Source organism: Papaver somniferum, chromosome 1, assembly GCF_003573695.1.
Source record: "Papaver somniferum cultivar HN1 chromosome 1, ASM357369v1, whole genome shotgun sequence".
NCBI lineage: Eukaryota > Viridiplantae > Streptophyta > Magnoliopsida > Ranunculales > Papaveraceae > Papaver > Papaver somniferum.
Genome location: NC_039358.1, coordinates 148,835,433 through 148,843,098, shown reverse-complemented (window position 1 = coordinate 148,843,098; position 7,666 = coordinate 148,835,433). Strand labels below are relative to the sequence as shown.

At 36.6% G+C, this 7,666-nt stretch overlaps 1 non-coding gene across 1 annotated transcript; it reads left to right on the top strand.

The window, feature by feature from the left end:
• Window positions 1–2,272: 2,272 nt before the first annotated feature.
• Window positions 2,273–2,376, top strand: LOC113341816. The gene has a single exon (XR_003356157.1). It is a non-coding gene; the product is annotated as a small nucleolar RNA R71 (small nucleolar RNA).
• Window positions 2,377–7,666: the final 5,290 nt, after the last annotated feature.

The following is a 7,666-nucleotide window of genomic DNA, read 5'->3' as shown; positions in this document are numbered from 1 at the left end:
TTGAGACACATTATTACTGATTATTGAAACTAAACTAAATATATCGTTCTCAGTTTCTTGTTCTACCTGCAATCACTCGAAAATTGTGAATGAGTTGGAGGTATTTCACAATTACTCGCGTTGTACATCAATGGCATACACCCTCCTTGCTTATTACAAGACTATTTACAACAAAAAGATGACTCTTTACATGACTACTCTCTTTTATTTTTGGAACAAGAGAGGATGGAATTGATAAATACTTGATTGATTTTTTTCATTTTTTTTTTCTGAGTATATACATCATTTTTTTTTATTTTTTTTTAACAAGCAATACTTTTGATACATAACAAAAAGAAACAAAAAAATACATGACACTTTGCAAGAGGTATCCCTTTTTGATGCACCCAGTTAAATTCGATGGTTGTTTTTCTTAATGTAACCTCCACCTTCTATCCCAACCAACCAAAGAACAAGCTAGTCAAGTTTCGTTCAGTATTCTAAAGTGATTGGCAACTAAAACTTCCGATAGAACACCTCAAGGATGAGGCTATACATGTATTGGTAGATCGTGCGCGTGCAAGTTTCTTATCACTATGTGAATTGTGCTAGAATCAGGGTGCCTAAATATCTAGACTAAGACTCCTAATAAAAATACATATTTGCACAAGAGTCAACATTTCAAGGTAAATGAGCTCCATTTTTATGATTTTTTTAATTTTTTAATTAATTTTTTTTTTTTTTTTTGGAATTTTTAAATTTTTCAAAAAGAAGGAGTTCTTGTTTTCAATTATGGCATATTATCAAAGTATATACTTTTCACCCCAAAGCCTAAACTAAACATTGTCCTCAATGTTTCAAAATATGAACAAAATTATAATACAACATATGAAGAGGATCATGTTGAGTAGAGAAAAAGGAAAGAGAATACCCGATTTCGGCGAAAGCAATATTAGAACTCCGTTATTCAAGGCAAGAATCCAACATATGTCAGCCGAGATCATATTGGATTAGCAAAATATATACAAAACGAACAAAAGGATTTTTAAAATTTTTATCTACTGGATTATATACAAAAAATTCACCATACACTAACAATCTAAAGAGTTGAGGATCAACCCAAAAGACAAAGTGTAGAGGTTTCAACATCTTCACACAATAATAATATGATAGGCATGCAAGTGAAGCTGTGAAACAAAATGAGCTACCCCCAAACCTGGATTTTTCAACAGATAAAATTTTGGATACAAAATCTCGCAGTTTTGGGGGTTCATCATGCACAAGGTTTAACTCAAAGTGAACTTTGCTAGGGACGGGCAAACATGCATATCCTAACTGTGGCTCCTCGAAAGTATTGTATTTAGATGCAAAATAGTCCAAGAGGACTTGAGAGGCACACAGTTCCAGGCCTAGGTTAGGTATTCTCATGAAAATTGGTTTGACAATATTGTGACAAACTAAATCTAGGTAGGATGCAAGGCTATCAGATTGTGACTTAGGCAAGAAAGTGACATCTAAGCGTCTCACATGCATGAGATCAAGAGTATCAATATTATCAGTCACATCAGCATTATCTAAGTCACACTCAAGATGTGTAGCATGCTCATCATCACAAAAAATTTGCACAAGTCCTAATTCAGAATCATGGTTATCCGATGTATTCAAATTATCATCAACAGAAGCAATATATTGTGGCTTAAGTATGGAATCAGACACATCAACTATGTTTTCATGCATAGGATCATTAGTGTCAACAGAAGATTTACCTAAGTCATGCTCTTCACAGGATAATTGCACAATATCTAAATCAGTATCAACATCACATGCATATGGAATACTAGAAGAAATATCATTCATGAAGGTCGGGGCAGAAAAGCCTAATGTATTTGAAACCAAAGGTTCCACAACATTTTCAGCATAGACATGTTCTTCTAACATAACATTATCATCATCATCATCATAGTAATATGCATACTTGTCCCTATTAGCAGTTGTGGTGTCATTAGTCAACTCATGTTCCTCTAGATTAGGTTCATATTCAATATCATACACATGAGAAGGACTAAACATGCTATTTTCAAAGTTCAATTCATTATCACCTATATCATGTGACAGTGTCTCAGTTTCCCTAATGGATTCCCATTGACGGGTTTTCTCTGCAATCTCAGCTAAAAATTTCCATGCATCGTCCACAGTTTTATCAAGAAATTCACCATTACACATACACTCAACCATGACTCGAGATTTAAAGTCTAGTCCCTCATAGAGGATAGCGACAAGTCTCCACTTCTCAAATCCATGGTGTGGACATTCGCTCAACAAATCATTAAAACGTTCAAAATAGTCAAAAACAGTTTCCTCATCCAACTGGACAAAACAATTGATATTTTGACGAATAGCGATGGTCCTATGATGTGGAAAAAATCTTTGGAAAATTTGATTAGTGAGTTGTTCCCAAGTGGTGATTGATTGTGGTCTCAAACCGTAAAACCATGTTTTGGCCTTTTCCTTTAAAGAAAAGGTAAACAAACGCAATTTCAGAAAGTCTTCGGACATATGTTCAGGTTGCATAATCCGACAAATGTGTTCAAACTCTCTTACATGAGTGTAGGGGTTCTCAGAATCGAACCCTCGAAATTTTGGAAGTATTTGTATCATGCTTGCATTTATTTTAAAAAAGTTATCGGTTTGAGGTAAAACAATACATGATAATGGAGTTTTTATTGTGGGAAACATGTATTCATGGAGAGCATGAGGTTGGCCCATATTTGAAAAAAAGGAAACTAGTGTGACACAAAGCCCACTATTTGGTTGATGAAAATTTGGTTTTTAAAGGCAAGGGGCAAAGCCCATTTTGGTTTTTAAAGATGGGGAGCAAAAATTTGGTTTTTGAAATTAGAAGCAATTTTTTTTTTTAGCCCAAAATTTAGTTAAGTTTGGTTCACAAAAGAGGCAAGCCCAAAATCCAAAAAGTTAAGTTTAGAGCAAGCCCACTATTAAGAAACTACAAGCCTAACAAACAACTAAATTACAAGCCCAAATAAAGAAAGAAATAAAAATAAAACTAATTATTACAAACCCACAAAAAATAAAACTAAAATTATTACAATCCCAAATAAAGAAAGAAATAAAATTAAAATTAAAATAATTATTACATGCCCAAAAAGATAATTAAAATTACAAGCCCAAAAGAGAATTACAATATAAACCCACAAAAAAAATTACAAGCCCAATAAATTTGGGTTTGGGTTTAGGCTTACCTTTTTGGAGGGAAGCCCAGTTAGGCTTTGGTCCCTATTTTTTTAAGTTGCACAAGCCCAGTTGGGCTTTGGATCTTCCTAAACTTTTGTTGGAGAGGCCCAGTTGGGCTTTGGCTTTCCTTTGGCTTTACAACAGAAACCCAGTTGGGTCAACCCAACAGCACCAGGCAGCTTGGAGAAGGCAGCACCAACAAGAATGGATAGCTGTACCAGGTTCACTCCAACTGCACCAGGGCAGCCTAGCAGGCAGAAGTAGCAGCAGCAGCAGGGAGAAGAAGAAAGCAGCAGCACAGCAGCAGAGGCTGGCAGCAGAAACAGGAAGCAGCAGCAGCAGCAACACCTGTTGGCTCAAAAAGAGAAGTAAGTTTCTCTTGAAAAAAAAGCAATGAGGGATCAATACAGCAGTGATATGCAAACTAAGATGCAAACTAATATGCAATATGCAAGATGCTAATGCAAGTTACACTAAGATGCAGTTAACCTAAGATGCAATGCAAAACAGTAAGATGCACAACAAGTTATGCAAAAACAGCAAACTAAGATACAAGAAAAACTTCAACAAAACAGCAGCCAAGTCCCCGGCAACGGCGCCAAAAACTTGGTGTCTCTCTAAAAGAGTCACAGAAATTATAACCGCAAGTGCACGGTGTCGAGGTGTAGAACAATGCAAATACGGGTCGATCCACATGGACAAGGTGTGTGTAGTTGAAGCTTAGAGTTTCACTAAAACTGAGTTGTAACAAAGAGTCTTGGTTGTGTTAAAACACACTTGAGATGATGGCAGTGACTGAACTGAAAAACAGTAGAATGTAAAGCAAGTAAACAGGAACATGCTAGGGCTTTTGAATCCACCTCTAACTCACACTGACTATTCATCACTGACAGTAACTTTGTTTTTCTATAACCACCAGCAAGAGGGATGTCAATCCTCTATATATCAAGGGTCATTTTGATATGAAATCTCCTATCACAACTAAGGTATCTTCCCTAAGTATTAACTGTCTGTTTAAAGCACAATTAATCAAAAGAACAATATATAAAATTAAGCATGAGTTGCAGTTCAGCAACACTAGATGATTCTAACTACAATGGATGCCTGACATCCAATGTGAAAGACTAGTGTTGAAGCCCTAAGATGGAGTTTCACTATGAGCATTTACACACATCATGGCTACTGAAAAGAGCATGAATAACAAGCAATAAGCTAGGGCTTCATCTCAACCCTAGCAGAACAGGTTAGAACATAATTGATAGTGCAAAACAATTGAAAATAACACAAAACAGTTGAACTAAAAACAGGACAGTTGAGGAACTGGCTAGTCCAGTCCTCTTGGGTGAAGCTCTGGCTAGCCCAGGCATCCCTCTAACACATACCCATCATCCCTATTTATACACAAATCCAAAATTAGGGTTAACACCCTCTTCCCTAAAACAGTGAAATTAGGGTTTTAAAATTACTCCTTACCAACTCTCTGAAAACGAATGATAACTCTCACCCATGCTTCCAATTCTTCTCCTGATGCTCCCCACGCTTCAATTGCTTCTCAGTTTCGACCTAATTTCCCAATTTTACACGCTAGGGTTTCTGATAGAAAACGTGCAGAAATTGAGAAAATAGGTGGCTAAGGAGAAGGGAAAATGATGGGATTAGGTTCCTTTGATGGACGTGGTGGTTATGATGATGGTTGAGGTGGTGACAGAGAGTTGGTGGCGGAGCAGGTGGTGGAAATGGTGGTGGTATGGCGTCTGTAGAGGAAGAGAAAGGGAAAGAAGGAGATGGCTCGATGGAAAATGGATTGGGTTTGTTTGGTTTTGGGTTATAAACCTAGATGCTAGGGTATTGAGTGGGTTTAGCTATTGTTGATGAATAGCGAGGATGAGACGTTGGATGCGAAGATGATGGATCGATCTAACGGCGAGATGGAAGGAAGCGGGAAGCGACCGTTGGATGCCCGATACAACCAAACTGACGGCTCAAGATGGCGTTAGGTGCTGTAGTGTTTGACATGAGCTTCAGACTTCGATGCTCGACGATGAAGCGACCGTAGGATGCTGAGATGATCCAATCCGACGGCTGAATATGAAGGCGGGTATGGATATTGGAAATGGGTTTGGGTGAGGGTTTTGGGCCTTGGGTATGCCAAGCCCATATCTTCTTTAAGAACAATTCTTCCTATTCAAGCCCAGTTCTAGCCTTTTGGTCTTGCGCACAACATTCTTCGCGGCTTCCTTGTGTGATTCCTCTTGGCTTCCACCACTTTTCTGCTCTTTTTGCTCCGCTATTCATCCAAACTTTATTTATTACCTAAAAATGCAAAATTAGTTAATAAAAATATTTATTCTTGAAAACAAAGAAAATACAGAATATGGGATAAAATGTAGAATTAATGCACAAAAGATGAGTTAAATGCCAACAAAAAGATATAGAAATATGCACTTTTTAGAACTCATCACCGTACAACATACACAATCCCTTGCAGAGCAAGGTTAACCGCTTCTATTTCTTAATTTAGTTTTCTTAGAGTTTATTTTTAGTTAAACACTTATTACCTAAGTTAGTTAAACTTTTTCTTTCTTTCATTAGTTTTTAAGTCGGCTATCTCATGCCTATTTAAGTTTGAGTCCTGTTTCAAGTTGAGACACATTATTACTGATTATTGAAACTAAACTAAATATCTCGTTCTCAGTTTCTTGTTCTACCTGCAATCACTCGAGTCTTTTAATTCTTTTCTCGTCCTTGCAATATCTTTATTGCCTTATTCTTAATCAGTTCTACACTAGTTGGTATCCTTCGACAGTAAAATTGATTTTTATCTTTTCTTAGATCCTGTTTTCGCTTTCGCATTAAAAAAAAAAGGAAGAAACCCTACTTCATCAGATTGTTTTTCTATGGTTGATTCTTTAGAGACAAGGTTCACTAAACTATCTTTTGATTTTGATACTTTGAAAGGTGTTGTTACTGACCTAATAAGATGAGTTGCTGACCTAGAGGATATGCCTGGACAATTAACTGAAATTATGGAATTCCTTGGTATCCAACCAAAGGAGTCTACTGAGTCCTCAAAAAATTTAGATTCATCTTCCAAGCAACAAGGAGAATCCACTTCTAAACCACATGGTTTTGTTTACTCTGCTGACATTCCTGAACAAGTTTAGAAGCTTTGAAAAACAAGAAACAACATGAAGCCTTTCTTTACAAGCCTAAAAAAAGGTTTCTTTGTTACAACTTGATAGTGATGATGATGATACCCTTGAGGATGAAAAACAGAAAAGATGAATTGAAGATAGACCCCTTCGAACAGGACAATCTTCTTATGGATCTTTATCAGAATACAAATTAAAGGCTGATATTCCTAATTTTAATGGCAGTTTCAAAATGAAGAGCTAATGGATTGGTTTTATGAAGTTGAAGCTTTCTTTGAATTCATGGATGTACCTAATGATTCAAAGATAAAGCTGGTTGCTTATAAGCTTAAAGGTGGTGCCGATGCTTGGTGGGTAAAGATTTGTGAGGATAGAATCAAATATTCTAGACCTCCAGTACGTACATGGGAACATATGCATGAATTGATTAGAGATAAGTTCTTACCTCAAGACTATAGGCAACAACTATTTGTTAAGCAACAAAATTGTCAACAAGGAGCTCGACCCGTGGAAGAATATGTTGATGAGTTTTACAACTTGGTTGCTCGTAATCAAATACATGAAACAGAAGAGCAGTTGGTGGCACGTTTCATTGAAGGTTTAAATAGGTTGATTCAAAAAGTATGACTTAATATGTGTTTATTATGGTAGAAGCTATTCAATAAGCTATCAAAATTGAAAACCGTATTTTCCGTACCTCTAAGCTTCCTCAATCTCGTCAACCTCGTTTTGCAAATACCTATAAGTCACAACAATATTCAACACATAACTAGCAAGATAATTACCGTACTTCTTCTCCAAATTTTGGGTTTCATGATGAAAATTTATTTCAACCTACACGTACACAGCAACCTCCAATAAATTTTACATATTCTCAGACACCTTTACCTGCAAATACTTCACCTATTCTTCTATCTCTTATTGAGAGTTCATCTGTTCAGTAGCCTCCACCCAAATCAACACCCATTCGCTTTACAAATCGACCTCAACAACAATTTCCACCTCCTTCTAAACCAACGAATACTTATTCTAAATTTCGTGGAGAAAAGTGCAATAGATGTCAACAAACTGGTCGTATCTCTGCTGACTGACGTAGATTTAATGGTTTTATTAGAGATATCATTTTGGAGTGTAGTTGAGACCAAATCAATCCTCATAATAATTCAGCTTCGTATACTTGAGTGCTCCGGCACTAAAACACGTGCGTCGAGGCATGGCTACTTTTGAAGCGACGGTTGGCAATCTTTGTCACATGTCGATCCTATACATCCAAATGGATTTTT